General features: G+C 49.0%; 1 protein-coding gene across 2 annotated transcripts in view; it reads left to right on the forward strand.

Annotated features, from left to right (window-relative positions):
* The window catches only part of FAM168A (family with sequence similarity 168 member A), a 162,455-nt gene that overhangs the window by 127,973 nt on the left and 21,979 nt on the right, over positions 1 to 12,503 (forward strand). The gene's annotated exons all lie outside the window — the stretch shown is intronic.

Here is a 12,503-nt window from a genome sequence, read left to right on the forward strand (position 1 = left end):
CTTAAAGCTCATCCAGTCCCAACCACAGGCAGGGACCCCTTCCACTGGAGCAGCTGCTCCAAGCCCCTGTGTCCAACCTGGCCTTGAGCACTGCCAGGGATGGGGCAGCCACAGCTTCTCTGGGCACCCTGTGCCAGCGCCTCAGCACCCTCCCAGGGAACAGCTTCTGCCTCAGAGCTCAGCTCAGTCTCCCCTCTCTTGGGCAGGTTCAAGCCATTCCCCTTGGCCTGGCCCTACAGGTGAGCTGGTGGAAGGTGTCCCTGCCCATGGCAATGGCTTGGAACTGGATGACCTTGAGGTCCTTTTCAACCCAAACCATCTGGGATTCTGATTTCAGGACTGTTCTTCCTTCCTGGCTCTTGGTGAATTGAGCAGGAGCTGCATTTGCTGTTGGGTTTCTCCAGGGTCTGGTGTAGCCGTCGGGGATCTCATCCCATCTCTTTGCTGGAAGATGAGTACCAAACACCTTGGGATATGGGTTTTTGTAGCATCTCTGTGTTTCTCCGCTCTTCCCAAGAGAATCTTTGCCCTTTTGAGCTGGTGAAATCAGGTTTTAGTTTATGGGAGCCCTTTTAGATACCCCACTGGGGAGTTTTGCCAGGTCAGATATTTGGTATTCCCAACTTCCCTCAAGCACAATTTGAGCCTCATCTCCTGGCCCAAATACATCCAAGAGACCCATTAAGCCTTTCAGCACCCAAACCCTGGTTTTCTTAATGCTCTCTGTGTGCTCCATCTGCTGCTCTGTTTGTCCAAAGCTGATGGCTTTGAGAGCAATTCACTTGCCTGATCCAAGTCCAAACTGCCCCAAATGCCATATGGACATGTTCAAGTCAATCAGCATTTTAACAGTCAGGATCTAACCTGTGATCCCTAAACCCTTGGTCTTCCCAAGCTTCCCTCAAGCTTGGCCTATTCTTACAACCCCAAATAGTTTATCATTGGGAATTTGTCTCTTTCCTAACATTACACATGAAAATTGTTGGATCCATCCTTAAAACTGGTTCTTTTGGGCAAGAATTTGATTCTGTAACATTGTTGTGATCATCTTGGAATTGCCTATTGTTAGAATGAGCTGAAATGGGAAATTTGGTGTCCCCAGAGATCTTGTTGAAGGATGTGAATCAAGAATAGGTCTGGTAAAATAAGGTGAATGCTGCTAACGTTAAAGGGGAATATGTTAGAGGTAGGAAGCAGGTCAAGGCTTGTGCTATAGGAGAGACTTAATTCCTGGGCAGTTTTGTTGTGCTAATCCTTGATCATGGTCTGAGGATGCCAGAATGGCAGCACTGGGGACATTGGCTTTGGTGGAACACCTGGAATAACTCTTCTGATGTAGGTGCAACACAAGGATGAGCAGGGGCTGGAGCAGCTCCTGTATGGAGCCAGGCTGAGAACATTGGGGCTGTTGAGCCTGGAGAAGAGAAGCTGTGTGGAGACCTCAGAGCAGCTCCAGTGTCTGAAAGGGGCTCCAAGGATGCTGGAGATGATTTTGGACACGTATCTGCAGGTACCTGGCACATGGGAAGCCCTTTCCAGATGCTGCTGTTCATTGGAATAAGGCATATTTGGACCTAGTTCTTGTAGACACCAACCAGACCAGAAGGAAGGAATGACAACAGATAGAAACAGGAGCAAATTCCCAATTCCAGGCTCTAAAAAGGCATCAGATATTCACACTGAAGTCATTCCCTTTCCATAGCACTGAGGTCTTGCAGGCTCTGCTTTGTCTGTCACAGAGCAGGAATTAGATCTGGAGCAACACAGCAAAGCTTGCAATGATCCTTTCATTCCTCCTGGCTCAGCAGCAGAGCTGAAAAGGCTGAATTGGAAATGAACCAGATGAACAAGTGCATTTGGGAATCACAAAGGGCTCTTTGCTGAGCAGTTTGTGGTAAATGCCCTTCCATAACCCATAACCTGAGGGCACAGAGAGCCTGGCCTGGCTCTCCTGCCTGCCTGCATTTCCATTACAGACTGCTCCAGAAAGAGCCAACCAGATCTATTCCCTTCAAGACACATGCAGTGTTGCCATAGAAACTGTGCCAGAGCAGAAGGAGACAGGAGCACCAGCTTCTGGAAGTGTGAGGCTCTCTTCACCTGCACAAGATACCAGGGATGAGCAAATTCAGGATGGGAAAGGATTTGTGCTTCTGTATCATCATGTATGAAACTGGAGTCACTCAAGGGTGTTTGTGGGATAGAGTCCAGATTACCAGAGGAAGAGGGATGTCTGTGGGGCCAGAAGGATGCTCTGGCTCCTGCTTGGCTAGGGAAGGAACTCAAGGAGGATCCAGTGCTTAAAATTCACCATGGTGGAGCCTTGTTGGAGCTGCACCAGGAAACCTTCACTTGAAGGGGGAAAACAGTACCAGAAACGTGGTTGTAGGATCCCAGACTGGTTTGGGGTGGAAGGGACCTTAAATCCCATCCAGCTCCAACCCCTGCCATGGGCAGGGACCCCTTCCACTGGAGCAGCTGCTCCAAGCCCCTGTGTCCAACCTGGCCTTGAGCACTGCCAGGGATGGGGCAGCCACAGCTTCTCTGGGCACCCTGTGCCAGTGCCTCAGCACCCTCCCAGGGAACAGCTTCTGCCTCAGAGCTCAGCTCAGTCTCCCCTCTCTTGGGCAGGTTCAAGCCATTCCCCTTGGCCTGGCCCTCCAGGCCCTTGTCCCAAGCCCCTCTGCAGCTTTCCTGCAGCCCCTTTAGGCACTGGAGCTGCTCTCAGCTCTCCCCTTCAGGAGCCTTCTCTTGTCCAGGCTGCCCCAGCCCAGCTCTCTCAGCCTGGCTCCAGAGCAGTGTGAACACGATGTCCTCATCTTCCCTCTCTTCATGTGTATCTCCCCATAGTTCAGGTTCCTGCACTTCAGGTTCCTCCCAATCACTTCAGAGCAGATTTCAGCTTAGATGAAGAAATGCATATGCACTAATGTGAATATCAGTAATTATCCCATTAAGGTACATGAACTGAGCAGGGCTCTGTCTCATTCTCCCCAAGCCACATCCTATCAGCGAGAGCAGGAGGTGATTTCTGCTGCTAAAATGAGCAGGTTTGACTCTGAATGCACAAGGAAAACAGCTTTCCAGTGAAATAAAGGCTACCCCATCACTTTTGTGAGCATAACCTCCCTTCAGTCTGTCATTCTGGATCAGTTCAGCTGCCAGCTCAGGAGCCCTCCTGTGGCATTGCCTCACCATGCTGACCTCCCAAATGTTATAACAGCCCTGGAAAATGGGTTCCATCATACCCAAGAGGGAGAGATCCATGGGCAGGGTGAAGAATGAGCTCTGTGCCCTCAGTGAGTGCAGGAAGAGGAACAGTTGCTCTCATTTCCTTCTTTAAGATACCAGCTAAGGGTCTGATGAAGTTGTGCTTCATCCTCATCACTCTGCAGTAAGGAAAAACTTCTTTTGAAGCAATGATATTGAAATGGCAAAGATTAAGGTGGGAAGAAGTATCTTGGTCCTAGGGCTTAGTCTTAGGTGCCAAAGCCTTGCAAACCTGCTGCTGTTCACATCAATGGGATGGAAGTGGTTCATTGAGGTTCCTCAGCAAAGATCCATAGAGAAACTAAGGACCATGGGAGCAAGGGGAAGGTCCTTTCCGGGATAAGGAAGGCATTAAAGGTAAGAAGAGGGGGTTGGAGTCAGTAACAGGCTCTTCCAGGGAAGGGGACCTGGTGTTTGGCTGTTTGGTGGTGGGAGCTGGGTTTGTTCAGCATTCAGAAGGGACCTGGGAAAGGGAAGGGATGCTGAGAGCTGCTGATCCCCAGTTACTCAGGGCAATAAAAGATGAGGGATGATGAATGTGAAGTTTGGCAATAGCTTCTCATGGGACTACACTAAAGGTGAAATTCAGAGTAGGTGAACGTGAAGTGATGCATGGGAGGAAAAGGAGTCTCTATCTCGCATGTAAAATGATGGGATTTGAGCTGACCATTCCCACTCAGGAGGAGGGTCCTGGATGGTGACAGCCACATCAGCTCAGTGCTCAGCATCTCCATGGGAGCTGCAAATGCTTCCCAATGAGAACAAGAAGCCACTGGAATAATCTCCCCAGGGCAGTGGTGATTCCCCAGTGTTGGTCACTGTTAAGATTGGGCTGCACAGGGTGCTGGGCATCCAGTCTGGGTCATGCTGTGCCTGGAAAGGTTGGAGCAGATGATCCTTGAGGTCCCTTCAGCCTGGGATTCTGTGATTCCATACCTGGTCTTCTGCACAACAAACTGATTGGTGCCAGGTTGTAACGAGAGAGCTGCAGATGGATTCCTAGGCCTGGACAAGTTTCCCTTTGTTTGCAGTTATTTCTGCTTCTCTAATAAAAGATGAGTCCTTACCCAGCAACCCAAACCTCATTGTTCTGCTTCTGGGCTTATTGGTGGTGACCCAGGACTCAAAGCTGTGAGTGGCTTTAGCTACAGAGTGGGGACAAGTTCAGCATCCTTCCAGTGTCTGAAGGGGGCTCCAAGGATGCTGGAGAGGGGCTCTTCATCAGGGACTGCAGTGATAGGACAAGGGGTGATGGGGTCAGACTGAAACAGGGGAAGTTCAGGTTGGATCTAAGGCAGAAGCTGTTCCCTGGGAGGGTGCTGAGGCACTGGAATGGGTTGCCCAGGGAGGTTGTGAATGCTCCATCCTTGTTGGTGTTGAAGGTTAGGTAGGACAGAGCCTTGGGTGCCATGGTTTAGTGTGAGGTGTCCCTGCCCATGGCAGGGGTTGGAACTGGATGATCTTAAGGTCCTTTCCAACCCAAACCATTCCATGATTCTGTGATTTTAAGTTGGTTTTCACCAGGACAAGGATTCCTTTGAGGAAGAATGAAAATCATTATTCTTCAGGGCTGATTTTAGGGTGAATGGAAGAAATACCACTTGGGCTGCTTCAGGTTTAGCAATCTTCTGCTGTTGTAACTCATCTTAATCCTTCCAGCTCAGTATTCCTCTGGGCATCGTGGTAGGATAAGGTGGAACCAGAGTTCAGTGTTTAAGGCAGATTATAATGGTTTCTTTATCAAGGACTCCCACTTTGGGGCAACAAACAAGTTTATTCTCTCATTTGAGACTATTCATATCATGCTTTGCATTAATCAAATACCCAATGCAGTAAATAAGTGAATGGAGCATTAATATTGTGTGACTTAAATGGTTTTCTAGAGCATCTTTCCCATAGAGACTTGTCTCATAGAATCAGCTGGGTTGGGATGTGTAGGGAAGGATGTGACACACGTCTCTTGCCTGGAAGTGATGGTGATTGACAGTCCATCAGGCCCTGTCCCTGTGCTCTATTTATAGCTTGTGCCTTAAGTAATGGAACTATCTCACTAATAGTATTGGACAGTTGCTCCTGGTGTTCAGGATGAGTTTTGCTCACACAGATGCATCCTGCACTAAGGCCTGGGAGGTTTCTGTTGGGTGTAGATGGGAAGTAAAACTGAGGTGGAACTGAAATAAGAAGGGAAATGGGAATAATCTCTTTTGGCCAACAGCTTGCAGCTGTATTGAACCTTAATACAGGTCTGAGCAAGAGGAAAAGAAAGGCACCAAAACAGTGCTTCAGTCATTCCCTAATATCCATTTAGCCTTGTGAAGTCTCTCAGTTCCCTGCCCTGATGAGGGCAACAGCTTCAGGCTGACACATTGCATTGTCCAACCAGAAGGTCCCATGGAATTGCTCAGAGTTCTGTGCTCTTCCTGCCTAATTCCCAGGAATCCAGGGAAACCACAGGGCAGGGAGGCCCCATCACTGCCATTGATACTGAGTTGGGAAGATCTCCTCCAGGTAGGCAGGACCATGTTGTGTCAATGTGACCCACTGAAAGGGAGATAAGGGACCATGCCATCATGCCACCAACTGAAGGGGTTTCTCTCCATCACCTTTCATGTCAAAGTCATCTCTGTCACCTCCATGCCTTTCAGTGGTGCTTGCTTCTAAGTCTGCACAAGATAAAGGAAATGGTCATAAAAAGAAACTATTTTGTGCCAGATTCATGTTGTTTTTGTCACTTTGGGTTGGGGAGTGTGTGTGTGTGTGTTAGGTTTATACTGAAGGTTGCAGGGGCACAGTGCTGTTGTTTGTGATGCCTGTAGAGCTCCTGTCTGTGTAGTCTCCAGGCTTTGTGCTTACCATGTAAGATGTGGATGACCCATAAGGAAAACTTCTTCAGAGAGGATGGAATTCACCCATTCTATCATTCTATGCATGCCCCATGAAGGGAGACAGAACAAGGCACATTGCATTGATAGGAAGGCCATACTCTGCTCCAGCCAGTGCCCTGCAGCCTTCAGTATAAGCCCCCAGATACCAGCCCAGCACCACTCTCCTATGGGAGGTGCACAGCGATGCTGTGGGTGCCTCTACAGTCCACATGGAAATGGGGTTTACATGGCCATGGGTGATGAGCAGGAAAGGAAAGGACTTTGCAGGTGAGAAAAGAACCAACTGCAGAAGGTCTCCAGGAAGGTGCCAGGTCATCAAATGCTGGAGCAGAGCCTTCTTTAACCAGTTGCTGTGTGTGGTGAATGCACCTTCATTTGACTGCTCTGTTCTTGGGCTGATGAGGCTTGAAGCACTAAGGAGGTAGCACTTCTTCCTGGGAATGAATGTGTTTATTATCCCCATAGACTTGAGAGATGCTGGATCCTCAGCCAACCATTGCTGTGCTCTTCAGAGCGCTTCCACCCTTGCTTTCAGCTTGTTTTTACCTCCATTTAGCATGAGTGGGCTGGAATAGTCCCATGGTGAGGCGAATGATGGGATACTGGTGGTGATGTGGGATGATCCATGTAAAATGAAACCTGGGCTCCTGCAGCATCAAGGTCCATTTGCAGATCGGGGTGTTCATCCTTGGTTAACATCCAAGGAACAGCACAGGAGAGAGGTTTGGGTAGAGCTTGACATGGGAGGTGTGCAAGCACCATGCTTGGTTCTCCATGATTAGGGAAGAAGGAGAAGGTTATGCCATCCTTCCTGCTGATGTGAGCTGGCAAAGCAGGAGTCATTCAGGTCCATAGCATTTCACATGTGAAGTGGAATGGGCTGAAATGAGTTTAGGAGGGTCTCAGCTCTGTCCTCCTGAGCTGGAGGCTGTTTCTAGGTACATATTTGACTTGGACAGGTCACTGAATTGGGGAACGTCTGGTTTGAGCTGTAAAAGAAGTTTCATGGAATCAAGGAACCATCCAGGTTGGAAAAGCCCTTTAAGCCCATCCAGTCCAACCATTCCCAACAGTCCCAAGGCCACCCCTGCCCCATGGCACTGAGGCCTCATCCCCACAGTGTGTGAACCCTTGCAGGGATGGTGACAGGCAGCCTGTTCCAATGCCTGAGCACCCTTTAGGTGAAGCTTTCCCTGCAGCACTAGAGCAGATTTGCCTTTCATTAAGCTGGGGGTAAGTGAAATCAAATGGATGTGTCTTGGTGTTTTAGTACCAAGTGTGAGCCAAGTGCCAGCTGAAGGATGGTGACACCTTAAACCACACTGGCAGTCTGACATACAACCCTTTGGGCATACCTGTAGCATCCTAAGAGCCCTTAAGTCACTTGTGACAAAGAGCTCCTGTCTGGTACATCAAGTGTTTGGTCTTGGAAGTGTTGCTCTCTGCTGACCTAACCCTAACCCCATGCCCACCAAGGCAGCTGGACCCATAAACCAAGCAGCCTGATAGTGTTGGGTTATAGCTTATATGAGGGGATGACTGGGTCATGAACATCTAACGGGATGGGGCAGGAATATGTGCTGTGTGTCAAGATAGGCAACTGTGTTGTATCCACACACCTGATTTAGGTGGGATAATGGATTTGCAGTAAGGGATGTTTTAAATTGAGCAGGGAAAGTCAGTAAAATTCCATGTGTAAGAAGCTGTTCAGAGGTCACCTCCACATCTCCCATGCACAAGGGGTGTTCCATGGGGACAACTCCCCCAAAAGCAGGAGGGGATACATGGCCCAGGCCCTGACTTCTATGGTTATGTGAGGAGCAAAAGGGGGCTGAAAAGACCCTTTTGGATGGAGACAGCCTCATGCTGTGCTGTTGAGATCTCTGCTGCAAGTGCTGGAGCTCCTCATCCCTGGAGGCTTGGTTTGCAGGGCAGGATTAGTCCCCAGATGCCCTTCTCAGCTATACCCTCTGTGCCCCCATAGTCAGCACGTAGTTAGGCACATTGTGTCTGGTGTCATTGCTATCAGCAGTCAGTGAGCAGGAGCTCTGCTGTGGGTCTGGCTGGAGAAGGCTTTGGTGGAGCTATGCCAGGAAGCCTCCGTGGTGCCTCTTCCCTAACTTCTCACCTCGGGGGTGATCCCTCAAGTACCATATTCCCATGTCTATGTCATAGGATGTGACTTTTGGCAGGAATACATTCCCAATCAGTCTGAGGGGAACGGATTTACAACAGCGTGAATGGAAGACATGGAGTTTCTCATGTTTCTGTCTGGAAAAGATGCTCAGAAATACAACTTATGAGGAGTTTCTGAGGTCTGGGCTATAAAGAATGAGAAATAGTGGATGACATGAAGTATTGTATAGGAGAAAATAGTTTGGCTTCATATGGCTGAAGAGGTGATGGTAAAGGCAAAGTGGTCCTGGACCTATTGGAGCCTCAAAGCTCTCGGTCAGCAGAAGGAAATCGTGTTTTAGGGGTTTAAAATCATGGAGCCATGAATGGTTTGGGTTGGAAGGGAGCTTAAAGCTCATCCACAGTGAGAGGAGCCCTCAGGGGCAGTGGTGCAAGGAGTTCAAGTGTGGCTTCATAGTGCCTTGTCCTGCGCTTAGGTAAGGGACTTGATTGTCCTTCCCTATGAAAGTCCTTGTGATCCAAGCACTCTAATTGAGTATTGCAGCTCGAGGCTTGCTGGGAATAAGCATGCAGGAGGTTACTTTGTCTTGCACATTCATTTAGGCTGCCCATAGCAATCTAAGCTCTGATCAGATAATGGCCAACAGAAACTGTTGCTGACACATTCAATGGAAATCAGTGTTAGAAGTGACAATTCACTCACCCCATCACTGGTGCAAGGCTCAGATGGGGACCAAGCCACCTGAGCTCCCTAACTGAAGAGAAACAAGATCTTTTCCATGAGTTTCAAGGGGACCTAAGCCAGCACTTGTGGGTTTTCACTGCTGCACAGGCTGGTGTGTTATTGAGATGCTGCTCTCAGCTTGGCTTGGGATCTGAGGCTCAAGCTCACCCACACATGGTGTGAAACTGAGGGTGGACCAGTTGTGGTTGATGCTGCTCTTAGATGCCAAATCCTGGGTGAAGGTGCTGCTCAAAACCACTGCAGTGATAGGACAAGGGGTGATGGGTTCAGACTGAAACAGGGGAAGTTCAGGTTGGAGATAAGGAAGAAGCTGTTCCCTGGGAGGGTGCTGAGGCGCTGGCACAGGGTGCCCAGAGAAGCTGTGGCTGCCCCATCCCTGGCAGTGCTCAAGGCCAGGTTGGACACAGGGGCTTGGAGCAGCTGCTCCAGTGGAAGGGGTCCCTGCCCATGGCAGGGGTTGGAGCTGGAGGAGCTTAAAGGCTCCATCCAACCCAAACCCTTCTGGGATTCACTGAGTCTATGGGTGCAGGTTGCTTGTTTGCAGTTAAAGTCTCATTTAAAGGACACAGACAGATGAGGAGGGGACCTTTGAATTGTGAATTCCCCTTTAAACTTGCCAGAGGTGCCTTGCAATGGGGTTTGATGTCACTTTGTCCCTTGTGCGTGGTCCTCCTGTCCCTGGCAGTGACCTCCAGGGTGTCGTGAGGCTTTGGCTGGTGGCTCATGGGCAGGAAAAGCTGGAGCTTGTTCCAAATGCCAATGGGAATAACAAATATAATCCTCCAACGAGCCCAAATGGACCCGTCCCCTGTATCACTGCCTGTTCAATCCTTTAATCCTCCCTGCCCTGCTGTCAGCCTTTCCTCCAAGGGCAGCCCTTTGCCTGCTGGTGTCTGGTTTTCCCTCTTGCCTTCTCATTCCTCCCCAGTAATGCAGCTCTTCTGCTGTACAAATCAACCACAGTATTCCATGGGGAATATTCCATAAGGAATAAGCTATCCCAGAAAGACCATTATTAAATACCCCATCCACCCATCTCTTGTCTTGTGCAGAAGAGGTCTGTGCTGAGCTTGTGTGTACAGTTCCACATGCCTCTGTGTTGCATGTAGGCAGCAAAATATATATGGCTGGAAATACAATCTAACTGCTTTGTTATGGGTGTTCTGAGTCTGGTTAGGAAGGAAACAAAGCTGGTGCTTAAACCCGTTTTAAGGCATTTCAATGTATTTCATGGACTCCTTTCCTGGTGCATCCCTAAAGCTGTGCATGGTAAAAGGAACTGGGACTCGCAACCTGAAAGCCATTAATCAACAGCAGCATTGCACCAGAGGGGACAGGGCTGAGCAGAGCAGCAAGGAATGGTCCAGAAACGTTTAGGGAGACATGAAAGATTAAAGGAGGCTTTAAAATCCCTTTTGCTGCAGCCCTGGGAGCTCTTCCCTTCCTTATTGAGTCGTAATTCCTGAAGCAGTGCAGTGAGTGCCGCTCGGAGCAGGAGTGCTCCGGGTATCCCATGGGGAGAACACAAAATGAACACTGGCTTTGCTACTCCTATTGATTGTGGGCATGAGATTGAATTAAACTCAAGCAAGGAACCAGCTCCTGAGCTCCTCGGTGAGGAATTGAATGGGTTTTATTCAGGGGGTTTCATCTCATTTGCTTTCCTTCTGCATCATCGCTGTAATCGGGCCCCAAGCCTCAGCAGAGGTATGGTGCCATCATGTGCAGGTCCATATAGGGAGGAAATAAAGGATATCTTCATTGTGCCCCTGACTTTTCCATGTCTCATCCATGAGGATGAGCAGCTCTCAACATAAAATGAGTGGGTTTTACCTGCTTGCTGTTACCTCTGATGCAAGGTGAGAACCATAGAATCATCTAGGTTGGAAAAGACCTTTAAGATCATCACGTTCACCCAAGAGCCAACATAGACATGGCAAGAGGGGAATAGGGTCAACAGGAGCAACAGGGATTTGCAGGAGGGCCCATAGGGTATCCATAGGGAAAATCAGAGCAAGATGCTGCTGCCACTCTCTGGCTCATCCCTGGGCAGTGGACCCAGGCTTTGTCTATGCACCAGGGGATGTAAGACATGGGGACCATCATGGGGACATTGTAGCTTGTTTGTGGTCATTTGAGGGATGAAGAAGAGCCGACAAACCTAAACCCTATTGAAAAACCAATAGGGTGTAGAAATACCTCCTGTGTTTCTAAACCCAGTGTTGAGGTTTTAAACCCAGGGGTTTGAGTGCTGGGAATCCTCAAGCCTGTTTCGCCTGGCACACATTGTCACACATTCTGCTTCCCTCTTATCTTTGAGTATCTCCCAAAAGCAGGAAACCACCATTAATTTCTCTGCCCTTTTCCCATCTCTGTTCCCCCTTACAATAGAAAGGACAAGTTTTCTTGCTGGAGATCAGCACTTCCCAAAGGTTCTGAGATCAGAGAGGAAGATAGAGCAGAGCAGGGCTTCTTCCTTATCTCCAACCTGAACTTCCCCTGTTTCAGTCTGAACCCATCACCCCTTGTCCTATCACTGCAGTCCCTGATGAAGAGCCCCTCTCCAGCATCCTCGTAGCCCCCTTCAGACACTGGAAGCTGCTCTGAGGTCTGAGCAGAGCAGAGGGGCAAATCTACACCAGTTACAAGGCCATGGCAGGGGTTGGAACTGGATGACCTTGAGGTCCCTTCCAACCCAAACCATTCTGTGATTCTATAACTGCTGCAGTAGTTTATGGGATTCAGGAGTTCTTTGAGGGGATTAACCAGCAGCAAAGACCAGAAGAACCTCTTGATGCCCCAAGAGGTTCTCATCTAGATCCTATCCCTAGATGATGGTCAAGAAGGGAGCTGGAGTTGGTTTAACACCCCCAGCCATACTGGTCAGGGGGCAAAGTGGGATCATTGAGCTTAAGAGGCAATGAGAGGACCTCGGAGCATTGGATATACTGGAAAAGAAAGGGTTATCTTCTAATGAAGCAGCGAGCAGTGATTGAAGATCTTCCTCATTAATGTTCTGCTTGCAATCACAGCAAATAACTGCAAGGAGCTTCTTGATTGCTGTGTACATCCCTGCCTCCGATGCCAGCATGGTTTGCTGCAGCCTAAAAAGCCAAGCACAAAGTCTGTTCAACTGCTGCTTATCCAACATTAACTACAGCAATTTTTAATTAACCTGATTTAGAAGCCAAATATATCAGTGATGGAAATGAGAGGGTAGAACACAGTCATTTCTTCCAGTCCAGTGCTCAGGAGTGGTGCATTACATTTACTCCAATGAACCTCCACATTTTGCCGCAGGAACCGGCTCTGTGCCTGGTGCCAGGTTTGAGGAATCTGCACCTTGCTAAGGAGCAATGAGCTTTGGGCTGTGGGAGGGAGGGATGGAGATGGGGTTCATCTTCCTGCTTGTGTTTAATAAGGCAAAACCAAGGCTATGGGTGTGAATGGATGCTAATTGCTGCTTT

The sequence above is a fragment of the Melopsittacus undulatus genome, chromosome 2 (assembly GCF_012275295.1).
Source record: "Melopsittacus undulatus isolate bMelUnd1 chromosome 2, bMelUnd1.mat.Z, whole genome shotgun sequence".
Lineage (NCBI taxonomy): Eukaryota > Metazoa > Chordata > Aves > Psittaciformes > Psittaculidae > Melopsittacus > Melopsittacus undulatus.